The sequence below is a fragment of the Anser anser genome (assembly GCF_964211835.1).
Source record: "Anser anser genome assembly, chromosome: 9".
Lineage (NCBI taxonomy): Eukaryota > Metazoa > Chordata > Aves > Anseriformes > Anatidae > Anser > Anser anser.
This window is the reverse complement of record NC_139729.1, coordinates 12,391,021-12,405,355: the sequence shown is the minus strand read 5'-3', so window position 1 is coordinate 12,405,355 and position 14,335 is coordinate 12,391,021. Positions and strand designations below refer to the sequence as shown.

Sequence of the window (14,335 nt, the reverse complement as noted above, 5' to 3'; positions counted from 1 at the left end):
CTGTGCACACTAAGCTGAATCAAGGGCAGTCCCATCTCTGAGAAGACTGATGGTCAGGGCCAGGACATTAAACAGTTCATCCATCACCGACAAAACCTACTCACCTTCACGACATTCTAGCTTCCGGTAGAAATGTGTGAAAAGGCTCATTTTGGAAGATGCAATGGTCCATCAGTTTTTGCAGTTAAATTTCTTTGCCGTTCCTCTCAGAAACTGGTATTCTGGAGATATAAAATGAACTTCAGTTTAAAATACAGCGCTCTCGCAGACAGCAATACTGTGTTACATAAACATTACATTTTTCCTGCTTTTTACCTGGCACACAGCGAAAGGTCACCTGAAACCAACCTGATGGCTCCGGTTACTGAACAGCTATGCTGACAAATGGCAGTAAAGGCTCCATTCTTTACCTCTGCGACCCTCACAGTTTATGTATTTAATATCTACGTTACAGTAGCATACTGAGAATGTATCCTGAAGACGGGGAATGGGAAGTGACTTTAAAGTCACACTGGTGCCAGAGCAGGGAATTACACTGTGTTATCAAAAGTCCCTTCTCACTTTGTTTGATGCATTTTACGTACTGACATTTATTCATTACACTTGGGCTTATCTCAGAAATACTAACACTGAACTTTTCTGCTCAATTTCACCAAGGTCTCATCAACAATACATTAGCTTCCTTAACCTCATTAGGGACACTCAAGTACAACTGTGCTGCACAAGTGAGGGCACTGTGAGGGCACTTCTTAGCCACTTAGGCACTTAGTTTGGTGTTTTGAGGAGTTTGATAGATGTTTGGAAAACAAGGCTGAAAAGACAAAGCCAAAACATTTGGATTGTAAATGAACAAATGCCACGTTAGAAACAAATTCCTTAACAGGCCCCATTTTGCAGCCAATATTTAGATCTCTGGCAAGAATTAACCCAAGTAGATAAATGGTTCACTGTGAGATTAACCAAGGTCATGTTCTCTTACACTCAGCTTTTTAAGATTCCTCCCCTGAAAAAACTCCCCCATTAGGAAATTCATCGTTGAAGCACATCAGCACAGGATAAAGCAAAGCATGCTATGGCCTGTGAAGTGCTGCCTGCCCAAGAAAAGGCCACATGTCTTCTGAGAGAAAGCCGCATTTGAGAGCCTCCTCGACTGTGTGACTGCTGCAGCTGGATGTTCAGAGATAACTGCCAACTCATTAAAATCCAACATTAAAAGTTTATTAAATATGCAAGCATTAATGGAATTGGACTAGCAGCTATTTAGGCAGATAACAACTCAACACAGCATGTCCTGCAGTTCCTGTTATCAATATTCTGTACACTGCCCTTTTGCAAGTGCCCGTGAAAAAGTCACAATGCTATCCAGGGCAGCGAAACCCTCCATCTGTTCTAGTTTACTCAGGTCGCATTCTCAAGGTTCCCATCAGCCAGGAAGCCTAGGAAAACACAGCTACTTCCCAATAACTACAGCTCAGCATACGCTGCCACACTCGACTGCTTGGGATGCCATCTTCCCAAGAGCCTTTCCCCCTTTGGCTGTATCTGCAGGGCAAGTCCCATACCTCTTTGCAGGCTTACAGGTACAGAGGCTTTGCATACGTCCCAGAATCGCAGTTCTTCTCACCTTGCTGCTGGAGTTTGGAAGAACTGCAAAAAGAGAAGGAGAGTGGAGCGTCAAGCAACATAGATTAAAGAATGTCAGCCTCTTAAAAGCAACTCTCCTCTAACATCAGGCAACTGCGTGCACACAGCATGCTCGTAGAGCCCTGCTTGGAGCTACTCACTTGGAGAATCCAGAAATAAGCATCGGAGCCCTCCATGCAAACCACAACCCTAGTACAGCTCAACAAAATGCAGTTTCATTCCTGGATGACTCTGCAAAATCCCAGTGCTTGGTAAGTATCTACAGCAAAAACCTGGAGGTGTGTTCAGAGTGATATCAGACTTGGAAGCGTTCTTCATTAATACTATCAGCATAATTTAAACTGGCCTGGGGGAAAAGAGGACAAGGAATATCTCTCATCACACAGAGCATAAACAAGCTCCTGAGAGTCTCTAATGCACCTCCAAGTGACTCTGGCAATAGCCTCACTCTCTCAGTAGTGGTTTCAAAGAGCATCTGGAAAAATTTTGTCCTCTAATTAAGCAAAAGAGTATTCTCTCAACACACAGTAGGTGTTGGGACACGTAAGTGGTATAGCATCTATGCCTTGGAGATGTGAGGTTTCAGAAAAAGACTGAAATGAAATCTTACAGAGCAAACAGGAAAGAGCATGACTTACTGGGAAAGAATAAGAAATAAGGAGTATGAAGTATTCTAAGCTCTGAAAGATACAGTGAACTCATCGAACACAAAGAAGGGAAGCCAGCCTTTTGGCCGGGCCGGCTTTCTACTAACGTTTTTCTTTGTAACAATGACAGTCTCTTACTGGAGAAAAAGCAGGGCGTTATAAGTGTCAAGAACTATCTGGCACTGAGTCTGTGCAATCCAACGCACGAAGCTGAAGTTTGAGCTGTCTTTTGGTCCTGTAATCATGTGGGCCTCCCACAAAATAGGCAGAAGGTTCCAGGATCCCTTGGGCAGGAGAGAATCAACAAAAGCATCCATCCATTATCTGATGCACCACAACGCATCACATCTTGCAGAACCCTGAGGAGCCTGTTTGGGGTCAGACATACAGTCCTCTTCAGTCAGCTGGCTACCTGGTCATCTTACCGAGCCCCCAAACATGACTGCACTGAACAACTCCCATCAACAGGTTGCATTATTTCTCCCCAGCAGTTCTTGCCCCCAGGAATAAGCAATGGATTATTGAACACAAAAAATCATCTCCTTGCTTGCAGCTGACACCTTTGAACAATCTTCTGCCCACCAGGCTGCAGGAGGAGTCTCTAAGCACAAAAACACAACAAATAAGTTATCCAGCACCAGTATTTCCTCCCATTACAGACAGGTAATTACATCGAAACTACAGGGCACAGTACCTCGAGGAATGTAAATAAACCATAAAAAAGTACTGTATTTGTAAGTGAACCAGAAGGTCAAAGTACTCCTAGTCATCTATACGCTGTGCTAACCTCCACTTGGGAAGGCACGGAGAGAGAGGAGTGCTCCCAGCAGCGCCGTGACTAAAAGACCTGTAAACATTTCTCATTCCCTAAGGGGAGTCACGGTGCCACTGAGCAACACCACGAACTTTAGCATTCAGGTCGTCGTTAAGACAAACAGTTGGAAAACAAAGGATGTTAAGGAGAAGTCAGAAGTCAGTCTGCTACCTGCTGAGGCCCTTGGCCACCCGCATGAGAGCCCAACTTCTCCACCTCCTCCGACACTCAAGTGTTTGGCTGATGTGAAGCCAGCAGCAGTGCTAGAAACACAGCACCGGTGGGAAACTGCTCTTCCAGCAGCACCCAAGTGGTCCGCAGGGACCGGTAACTGAGGAAACTTCACCCCCTCTAGCACTGAGCCATCCTGCCACACAGCAAAGGCCAAAACTGCAGTGGCCACAGCAGCAGGCACCGAATGAGACGGCGACCGTGCAGCCAGGTGAGCACGCCAGCAGCGACCCGGAGCTGCAGACGCCAGGGCATCAGCCTGTACCTGTGACTCGTTGGGCAAAGCTACCGAGCTAAGGAAGGAGCAGCCATAGCCCACAAGCCTCTGAAGAAGCGGACAAGATGTTTCTTTGCAACTGCAATGGGCAAAAGGAAGATAAGGAACATTTTCTCATCAACTTGCTGCTTGCGCTGGTACGTTCCCCTTGGCTTGGCTCTGAAGCTGGGCATGCTGACTACCTTCTGCACTAGGAAACTTCAAAAATCACACACGCTCTCTCAGTGGAGTCTACATCTAAATACACCGTGAACAACGGGCTTTGCTCACAGTTCCCACCACAGCAGTACTCTCACTCAGCAGATGAACGCAAGGACAAATGTAGGCCACACATGCAGAGAAAGATATCCAGACAACAAAGATACTATAGATGTCATTTTCAGAGTCAGGAAATGAATAGTCACTAAAATAGCCTGCAAGTGCTGGGGTACAGCTCAATATGAGCCAGATGGGCTAAAGGAAAAACAAGCTTCATCAGAAAGTTAGAGTTTTTTCCCCACACACACTAAATTGCCTGATGAGTCATTAAAGAAAAATCTTTGTGATGTAACTATTCAGTTAGGCATGGGACTTATACAAAGAACACTCTCATAATCAGCTCTTGAAGTAATCCTCTGACCACCATCTGGAGGTCAGCCTAAATCCTGATCTCGGTTACACTAAGCATCCACGCACCTTTGAAACCAAGATTTTAATATAAACACACCTGAGGTGAACCACAACGCCGCATTAAACTCCCAAAGCAGTAAAAGATGACAAACACTAAAAACCCGAGCGACCTTTCACTCCACAGGCTCTCTCAGACAGCTCTGTAATGCATGTTCCAGAATACGCACAGACTGAGCCAGGGGCGATTCAAGTCCGTCACATCTAGGGAAACAGCTTCAAAATGAGTTAGTACAAAGGCAGGACTTATCAACCCAATCCTACATCTAAAGCAAAATGTTTCTTTTGTTGAACAAAAACAACTGAAGCAAATGAAGTCCATATGACAAACCCCGCCTCATTCTGATAGCATGAAAGCCTTCCCAGAATTGGATCCTGACAGTGAACCAGACTTACCAAAAAACATAAAATAACTTATATCCCCCCCCCACGTAAATAATTCAAAAACATTTTACCACTAAGGCATGCAGAAATTCCTTCGCCTAAAGCACCATGCATAACTAGTTATTTTTGTTGTTGTTTGTTGGGGTTTTGTTTAGTACCAACCTCTGATTAGCTGGAAGCTCTTATTCCCCACTAGCAAATAAGAAAGTCTAAGACGCCTCCCGCTTACAAAGCCTCTCAGCTAGAAAAATGAGTTCTCTGTTATACAGCTTTCAGTGTCACATGCTGAGCTCCCCATAGCAAAGCACTCAAGAATGAAACATGCCACATCACCGAGGAACACATCTAATCTCATCCGTTCCAGAGGAATTCCTCTCTTTTCAAGGCAGTTTATCAACCAGATTTTAGAACTTTGCAAGAAAGCCCACAACAGCAAGAGAGGCATGGAACAGCCCCAAAATACTCAACCACTTACGCTTAGTTCATATTTGAAAGGGAATCTGTACAAGAAAAAGAAATGTTATTTTTTTTTTCCCAAAAAACGATAAAGTTTATAAAAGAAATAAAAAGTCTTCTGTGCTGGAAGGAATGGCCCCAGAAGTCCCAGGCCTCTGAACGCTGGCCTACTGGCCCACAATTTCCTCCAGCTAAAGGTATGTTTAAGTATAAACAAGAGCAAGACCAGGAAGGATCACCAAACTCGACACCAGCTAGGAGACCGCAGATTCCCGTCATTTCACTACCTACAGAGTGACAGAGGGGGGCTGTCACCACCCCCTGCAGCAGAGCCCACCAGCACTCAACAGGAGCACACTACGTGGTGGTTGATGCTTACGTAGTTAAAAACACACTAAATATATATATATATTTTTTTTACATTTTCACTTCATACTTTTCTTGAAATGCCATTTTAATTAATGTTTATTTTCCGTGGAGACAGGAAAAAAAGGCATAAGGTGTTCAGACTCCGGGTTTATCATTACAAGCGTTACCAGGCTGAGCCCTGCTGTGATCTGGGCTGTTTCTGTGCCCAGCTAGACCGGCTCCAGTCTAGACGGGGACAAGTTTTACTGTGCCATTATCTTTGCCACTTTCCTTCTGGCTACAGAGCTGGTGTTTGGCAAGGGTTACGCAGGGCCAAAGTCCTATACAGCAGGTAAATATTTAACTTGGGCACTGTACCACAGGGACCCACCTAGAGTATGATACAGTAGCTTATTAAATCTCACACTACCTTTTCTGACCAAGAATAACAAATGGCAATTTATCTTCTTTATGGGAAGTTGTATAGACAAATTCTACAAGGACAGCAGCTAAGATTCAGGTCTAATAATCTTAATAAATGACCTAAAAGAAAATACTTCCACAGAAGCATATTGCAATTTCTAAGCAAGATGACGTATACTCCAGAACAGGCTCAAGAGAGGGGCAGAAGACACAGTTCAGAAATCATTTACAAATTAAGCAAAATTCAGCACTTTTCCACTGCAATTCTGCTATTAAACTTTGTCACAAACTCTTATATAAAGCTCTTGGGCTTTACAAGAAGTATATATTCTCCAATAATATTTGGATAAATCTACGTACTGCTGTACAAGCACAGACTTCAGCTGATTTTCTAAGTGTAACTAACCAAATTGGTCAGATCCCAGAATTACTCTTTGTATGCCTCCAACATAAACTACTGCTAATATTCTCATCTTTTATGTTATTTCCAGGCAGAGGTCTTTCTCAAACTGCTCATGAAACAAAGTTCAGATCAAAACACAGCAACTAAGACTAAAATTACCGGTTTACTACATTTCAATTGTTTATCCACCTGTTTTCTTTATCTAAGCGCGGTTTACTTATTTTTTGGCAAGTACTCCTATCTTTGCGTTTAGCAAGAACTGCTTTTGTTCTCTGAAACTGAACACCTGTTTCAGCAATGATTCTAGTGCAGTTACTGGTGATAATTACTACAGGTAAATTTCTAAAATTCTGCAATGCTACATTTCTAGCCCTTTATACTTAAGGTAACATGCGTCACCCTTTTAAAGAAAAGTAACTCTTATGCCATCCTTAAAAAAGTAACTTTTTTTTTTTATAGCAGAAGCATTTTTAGTTTTAGTTTATTTCCTGAAAAAATGTCCGGTGTGAGGAGGCTGAGAATATCAGCCACATCATGAAACAAGGAGACAGACAGTACTGCAGAACTTTTACCTAAATGTACTGACTAGGACCTGGAGGTGAGCAGGGAACAAGATCTTCCAGTCTCAAAAAATAATAAAACATAAAACCACTTGGCCAGCTCACCTGTCCAAGGAACTGCAGCCTCAGGGCGCACTTCCACGAGCAGCTTAACTGATTTTGAGCCGTGCCACAGCCTAAATGGGCGGGCCTGCCTCTCCCTTTTACAGGCACCAGCAGCAATACAGGCAGCCCGTCAGCTCGCTCACTTCGCTTTCTGTCTGGTGCTAATTGCTGGCCAGATACGAACCCAGCTGGCCACACAAGCCCTGATACCTGCCGCACACAAGAGGCAACGAAACTGGGTAGTTGGAGGGCAGGAAAGAGGTGCACAGGGCCACCTCAGCAGCACCACCTCCCACCCTTCCTGGCAGTTACCAGAAACGTAAGCTTTCGCATCTCGCATGGCTGCTCGGAGCCATCAGATCAGGGTTCAAATCCACCTCAGAATGAGTGCTGAAAGCATTTCTCTTTATTTTTTCGCTCTGCTTTGACAACACGATCAGTATGCTAAGAGCAGTCTACCTGTGAAGTAGTGTAACTAGAGGACACAAGAAATGCAAATGAAGCCACAAAGTGATCTTAGCAGTTTCGAGCCACAAAACTCCCACAAAAGAGGAGGATGACAGGTCCTGACCATTTACTCCCAAAACTTCATTTTCATTGCACAATGCTTGCAAGTATATTATTTGCTCCCATCTCCATCCCCCTCACAAAAACGGGCTGGAGGCAGCAGGCTGTGCCCGTGGGGAGGCCAGGTGCCACCTCCCCTCACGCTTCAGGCACCGCGCTGCCCGCCGCTACCCCTGGTCTCACTTCATCAGGTGAGGCCAGGCAATCCACGCAAGGCGCCAGCTGAAGCCGTCCCTTTCACTCTTCCAAACTTGTCACGAGAGAGAGGCATCAAAATTACTGTGCGCACTTTTTAACTGAATACGGCACAAAACCACAGCAGCCTGTGCAGATTTATTTTGATCTGCCAATAGCCTGTGATACATTTTGCTCCAACAGGGTTGCGATAAACACCACAGTCTTAACTCAGACACGATTTGCTCCAGATTCTGTGCAAAGATCTGGTTAAACGCTGCCTCCTTCCCGGGCAGAGCAGACCATGCCCTGCGACACCTGCCTCGAGCTTCTTACCGGCACTGCCAGCGCCTCACTTCTCCACAGGGCTGAGAAACAGCTCCTGCCCCGGGGGGAACTTCCCAAACACGCCAAAGTCCTGCTTTCAATCGAGCAACCTAAGGGCCCTACAACAAGTCGGTGCCTGGCTCCAGCGGTGCCGAGCGGGAGGGACACCGGGGGGCAACCGGGGGAGCACTGGGGGGGCAGCGGGGGCAACCGGGAGGGACCGGGGGAGGGGAGGGCATCGGGGGGCAACCGGGGAGCACTGGGAGACAACCGGGAGGAACCGGGGGTCAAATGGGGGGGACCGGGGGACACCGGGGGCCCGCGCCGTGCCGCCCCACGCCACCCCCAAGGGGGCAGCAGCGCCCTGCCCCAGCCCCGTCGCCCCCGGCCCGGTCACCCTCGTTACCTGGGCACGGCGTCCCGCCGCCGACGGCACGGCACGGCACGGCTCGCCTCGGCTCGGCACGGCTCGGCTGGGTACGGAACCGCCCCGCCGGGCCGGCCTCCCGAGCACCGCCCCGCCGCTTCCGGGGCCGCGCCGCCGGCACGGCGCAGCCGTGGGCCGGCACCCGCCGACATTTTGGGGGCGCGCAGGGACACCGGGAGCGGCCGGGCCGGGGGCTGCGAGCGGCCTGTGCCCCCCCCCGGAGGCCTTCCCAGCACTTGTGGCTGTTTACATTTCTTTGTGAGAGTTTACAGCAGATACAGCACCAGGAAGGGGGTTACGGGAAACGTTACCCGAAACCGGCATTCCTCACGGTAATGTTGGTTTTCTCTAACCTGAGGTTTCCCCTGCTGTTGGAGACAGCTGGCGATACCAGCCCAAAAAGCCTAAAAAACTTTCTCACCAGTCCTCACAAAATGTTAGGATGCAGCCTACGTAACCAAACTGGGTATTAAGATGTCAGTCCTGGACAGGTGCTTTTAACATTGTACTTTACCCCTGGACTTTACTACAGTTTCGTTAGTGGTACATCTACAAATCATCCTGCAGCCTGGAACGGAGAGCAGAAACATTTATTGATTACGTGTATCTTTTTTATCATCATTACTGACAATTTTATTGTCTCCTTGAAGAAACGTCCCTCTACAATTGCTTGCGTTGCTTTTATTTGTAGTGCGTATATGAACATTTACATCGTATCTCAGCCTTCTGTATAAATCACCTGGCGTTCTTCATGTCTGATTCCCATTTGCTGGATTATCTCATGGTGATACTAATACCGTACAGCAGTGCTTAAACCGTGTGTAGATGCTGCGAGTAAGGGAACTGTGACCTTCATTAGTGCTTTTCTGTGATGCTTCCACATCATAGTACTTTTGCTAGTTCATAAGGACAACGGTACTGCTTCAATGCCAAGGGACTACGATACTTCAAACTGATACTTTAATTAATAATGTTTTCTGAAAATGTTCTGAATTTTCATTCACTCTTCAATTTTCTGCCAGTCAGTTTTACAGTGAGCTGTAGAAGGGAGTAAAATAAGGAAATTGTAACCACTAATGTCCAAATTAATATACAGGGATGATAGCAAGCATCGTTTGTTCATGGACTTCAGTTTTTTGAATGAAGCCCTGTATTGTTTTGGGTGATATTATTCCCTGTAAACTAGCCTGTGTAGTATAAACAAACAAAAAGGACAATTATATCTGTGTGACAACACTAAGTTCTTATGTTTGCTCACCCAAAAAAATCTGGAAAACGCTCCCCATGTTTACTTCTCTGCCAGTGGAAGCCGTAGTAATCAAGTCAATCACACTGCATTGCGCTCGCTAAGCAACCAGGGACCATCTCTGAAGGCCGCTGTGCCGTCGCTGTTTTGTCCCAAGTAAATCCAAGAGGAAGGTGTCTGCTGGCACAAGCAATACCGCGGCTTGCCAGAAGGTGTTGCTTTGAAACCACGCAATTATCCGAGCTTAAAAATCATGAAAAGAAATAGGCTTGGACGATTGCACACGACTGACAGATGAGTTCTCCCTGCCAGAACAATGTAAGATCCTTAACTTGAAATGATCGCTTTTAAAATAATTTAAATATTAAAATGACTTGTATGTGCAGAGCAATAGAGAGGGAACTAAGTGCTGAACAGGGCACTGACTTGATGGAAAACATTGTGGTTTTGCACATTCCTAACAAATATGTTACAGCAGCTTTGTGTGTGCAAAAGCGTCAATGGCTTTTGCTTTGCAGGCTTTGCTGTTTATATATATGTATAAAAAAAAACAGACCTGGGGATTTTTAGAGGGGTAGCTCGTGATTTCAAGAAAATAAAGAACAGAGCAAAGCCTCCGTATGACAACTAGCTGTCCTGCCCTAAGCACCATCTCACTGCACTCTCAGAAGAAAGGAGCTGCTTATTTTGAAAGGGCATGCAGCAGTGGTGACTTACCAGAGGTACAACTGCGCTGGACCTACAGCCCTGGTTTTAAGTACCTACTAACAGTGATAAATACTGCATTTATAATTAAGCCTAGCCTTGGTCTGGGAGACAGAACGGGAGGTGAAGTTTTCAAGACATTTAAAACCTTTTACACTAAAGGAAAAAAGCCTAAAAAGATGCCCAGAAGGAAGGAAAAGTTTTTAAATATGCCTATCACGAAGTGGCTCATTGCTAAAACAACCTCCTACAACTGAACAGCCTTCTACAGCTGAGGTTCTGCAGTGGAAATTCAAGTCTAGGAAAGTCTAGGATAGGGTGATATTTTACACCCCACAATACGTCTTGGAGCACATCTTGTGTAATGTAGTTACTGCGCTTACTCCAGCTGTGCCTTTCAAAGAGTTACATCTGCCCGCCCTGAGGCTGTGAACTCCAGCTCACTGTTTTGGGGAACAGTTTAGAAGAGGAGTTACAGTTAGCAGAGGAGGTCACATCAGGGTGGGCATAACCAAAGAAGCCTTTGAATACTATCTGATGATCAGATGTTTACCAATATTGTTTTTACCATAGATAAAGGTGTTAGCCTGGAGCAGAGGACAGTGTAGCAGACAAAAGATCACAGAGGTGAGTAGATCAGCTGTTTTTTACAGCAAATAATCTACCCAAATAATCTAGTCCCCCAATAATCTTAGCTGTAAGAAGGAAAGCAGAAAACAGTTGTTGAATTCAGCAGGCCCTCTTAGCCACTTCAACAGCAGAGGGTAATTTAAACCCATTGTTTAGACCAGTTGCTGTCAAGATCAAGTAAGTTTTCAGAGTTCCTACCCTCCTCACTAGTGCAGCCATGGGTTTTACCACAAAACCTCAGCTTGGATTGTGCAATGCAGCTAGCTGGATCTCCCAGATTCCTGAGTAGTTTCAGCAGAAATCCACTGCTCCTGCAGCTGACGCAACATCACTGCAGTCCCTCCTTTTCAAATGCATTTGGGGCCAGAGATGGACATGTTTTTTTCAACTTGTCTAATAATCATTTTTCAGGAATTTTTGTTCCCTGTGAATAAGTTTATAGCAAATCAAGCTGCATCTTCTGAAGTACCATGGATTAACAGTAAGCTGGAATAAAAATTAACCTGAGCCTCCTGTAAAGCATTTCTTTGTATCATTCAGCACTTTCTGAGCAAGGCTGATGATCCCAGGACGTTGTAGGAGACTTGCCAGACTCGTGGTACTCCAACTCCAGAAGAAGCAGAGTTCTTTTTCTTTACCACAGCACATGCTGGGGGTGGCAGACAGAACACAACATCCATATTCATCGAAATCTGTCCTTTGGTGAATACTCCTCATTTCCATTTCTCGTAATGGAGTCTCTAAGGAATTGTTATTCCCCTTTTGAAAAGCTTTTCACTTCTCCAGAACTGCAGTAGGCACATGGTGTATCTTCTCAGCATCATCCTCTACTCTGTAGTCAAAAGACCAGTAAACAAAGGGCTGACAAAACACAACAACACTCAGGAACATTTGCCGCTATCTCCCTGCTTTCTTGTCCTCTTGAAAGCAAGCCTTTGGTTACTCAGTCTTTTTTTGCACAAGATTAAGCCTTCACATAATCATAGTTTACTTCTGAAATGGCATCAGCTGTTGCAGAGGCAGACAAGACCAGGACTGCCCTTTGCAGAACATGAACATGAGCTATTTTTGAGATTCCAGTTTAGCTGTATTTTAGGTACATTTTCTTTTGGCAGGCCTATAGCTAAGAAAGCTGTCACCACATCTCATGGCTTTATAGCCAACAGCTGTTTTTCATCAAGGTACAAACTGCCAGGCAGTCTGAAGGGAAGAGCCCTGCTCCACGTGGAAGAGCCTTAGAAGTTCTGGATATCTGTACAAGCTCGCTGAATTTCTCAAGAGCTTGCAGAAAGAAACTTGAGTGTCTTGATTACATTTTGTCAAGGTTGACTGCACCAACTGGCTCTGCAGCCTCTTCCCACAGCTGTCTGTGCTCAAGATCAGCTCAGATATATCGCAGGGCTGCATTGCCTTGGATCATACTGCTGTGAAAACAGCTAAGGGGTGGGGGGAAAGCAACAAACAAACCAAAAAATAAAGTACAAACATCAAGAAACTTAATCTGGGGCCTGCCCATGCACTCTTCTTTCTCCACTGGTTTGAAATTTGCATTTTGGGGGTTGCATTTAAACTCAGGCCCTGGCACTTAGTCCTTGTACAGCTCGGCACAGAACAGATTAAGTATTTGGCAGAAAGCTCTGAAGACTTTAATTCCCTCTACCATATAAACTTAAATGAACTTTGTCTTCTTGTTACCAAATTCTGTCTTTAAAAGAAATAAAAGACAAACAGAAAGCTTACAACAATAAACCTTAAACATTTACTGGAACCTTTCTGTGAATTTGTGAAGTCACAGAGCTATCTGTTCCTGAAAACTGTTTTCTTCCATGTTTATTCACGCGCAGAAGGGTCCTGTTTTGTTACAACTATGCTGGTTACATTATTAAAGGACAAGAAAAATAGACCTGTAAATCATAAACAGAAAGTGCAACTAATCAGAGTGATCTTTGATTTTGTTCTGGTTAATAAAAAAACAATAGATCAGTTAGCTCCCACAAGTGCAAGGCATAGTTTACAGCATTTTTGTAAACTCACAGAATACACTGTTTTACAAGCCAATTGCAGACCATTATTCCTGATTTTGTTTTCTATCTTGCTTAAAAATGAACGAAGAGTTGTAGTGATCTGCCACATAGAACAAGAAAGGCAGCAGTTGCTGTGAAAGAAGACCGTATATTCATACAGAACCTTCCAGACACATAAATCAAGTTCTATAATTACCTATACCTGTTCCACACCAGTGGAAGGAGCTGCAGCCCTTCTGCCCAGTGGTTGTCTTTTAAAGGTTAAAAAGTTAAAAAAGAAAGATTATAGAGATATAAAAACATTTCAATAAAACTTTCCACAACAAGCTAATTAAGACAGACTACACCCCACTCTGCAACCCACAGTGAAAGGGAGGTCTCGTTAGATGCCCATACCTGGGAGAGATGTGTGTGGCTGGTGCATTTTTCTGCAGGAGTTACTGGGTGATTCAGCCGGGTCCGGGGGCAGCTCTGACCTCTCTGACCCAGCGCTGCGTGTGGATGCTCCCGCAGCATCCTTGTTACGTGCTCTGGATGCATTCTCCATCACCTGCACCAGGGATGGTTGTAGGATAGGACAACTGAACCAATAAATCCATATAAAATCCAATAGGTCCATATAAAAAGTCAACAGTTCTTCAAGGTCCAGGAATTTTTCCTCTGAAGAACACTTTCTTTCCCTTAAATTACCTTTTAGTACAACGGATACAGGTATGATATTAGAAACAACTTTATTTTTTTCCTACCTCTTAGCCTTTTTGGAGGGATTTTATGACAACACTTCCCACATCCTCAATTCATTAGCTTTTCTGTACTAATTTTTTTTAAAAATCATAGAATCATTCAGGTTGGAAAAGACCTGTAAGTTCATCTAGCCCAACCTTTAACCTCACACGAGGGCCTGAGCCTCCAGCAGAGGTGTTAGCAGGACCAGCCCTTTTCTGTTTAACCACAGAGAGCACCTCGGGAGCTGCAAAGCGATGACAACGTTCAGCGTGCTCTCCAAATGCTGGCTAACACAAGTGTTAATAAAAGTTTCTGGTTTGTTTCAGCATCAGTTGAAATCAACTGCAGCCGTCCTAATCAGGAATCTCTTCCTCAGCCCTTCCAGACCGAGCTTTATCGTACTTCAATGAGCCGAAAACGGCTTTTTCTGACGGCTGCCCCCCAGCTCAGGCTCGGGGGTACCTGCCCGCAGGTAAACCGCCTTTCGGCAGCCCTGTCTGGGGGCAGAGCCCGGCCAGTCCCGGCGTTAGGGCAGGCGGCACGAAAAGGGG

General features: G+C 45.1%; 1 protein-coding gene across 5 annotated transcripts in view; it reads right to left on the bottom strand.

The window, feature by feature from the left end:
* The window catches only part of MAP3K13 (mitogen-activated protein kinase kinase kinase 13), a 77,897-nt gene extending 63,563 nt beyond the window's left edge, over positions 1 to 14,334 (bottom strand). Inside the window, exons 1-5 of one of the 5 annotated variants that reach the window (XM_083848797.1) lie at positions 14,187 to 14,334; positions 13,455 to 13,608; positions 8,433 to 11,866; positions 1,563 to 1,647; positions 105 to 221 (exon numbers count right to left, since the gene is read on the bottom strand). The gene's annotated coding sequence lies outside the window, so the exon portion shown is untranslated. Of the gene's footprint in view, positions 1 to 104; positions 222 to 1,562; positions 1,648 to 6,958; positions 8,016 to 8,432; positions 12,817 to 13,454; positions 14,145 to 14,186 lie in introns of those variants that run through there. The other 4 variants (XM_083848796.1, XM_083848798.1, XM_083848801.1 and 1 more) reach the window with 4 other exon arrangements.
* Between the last annotated feature and the right edge of the window lies 1 nt (position 14,335).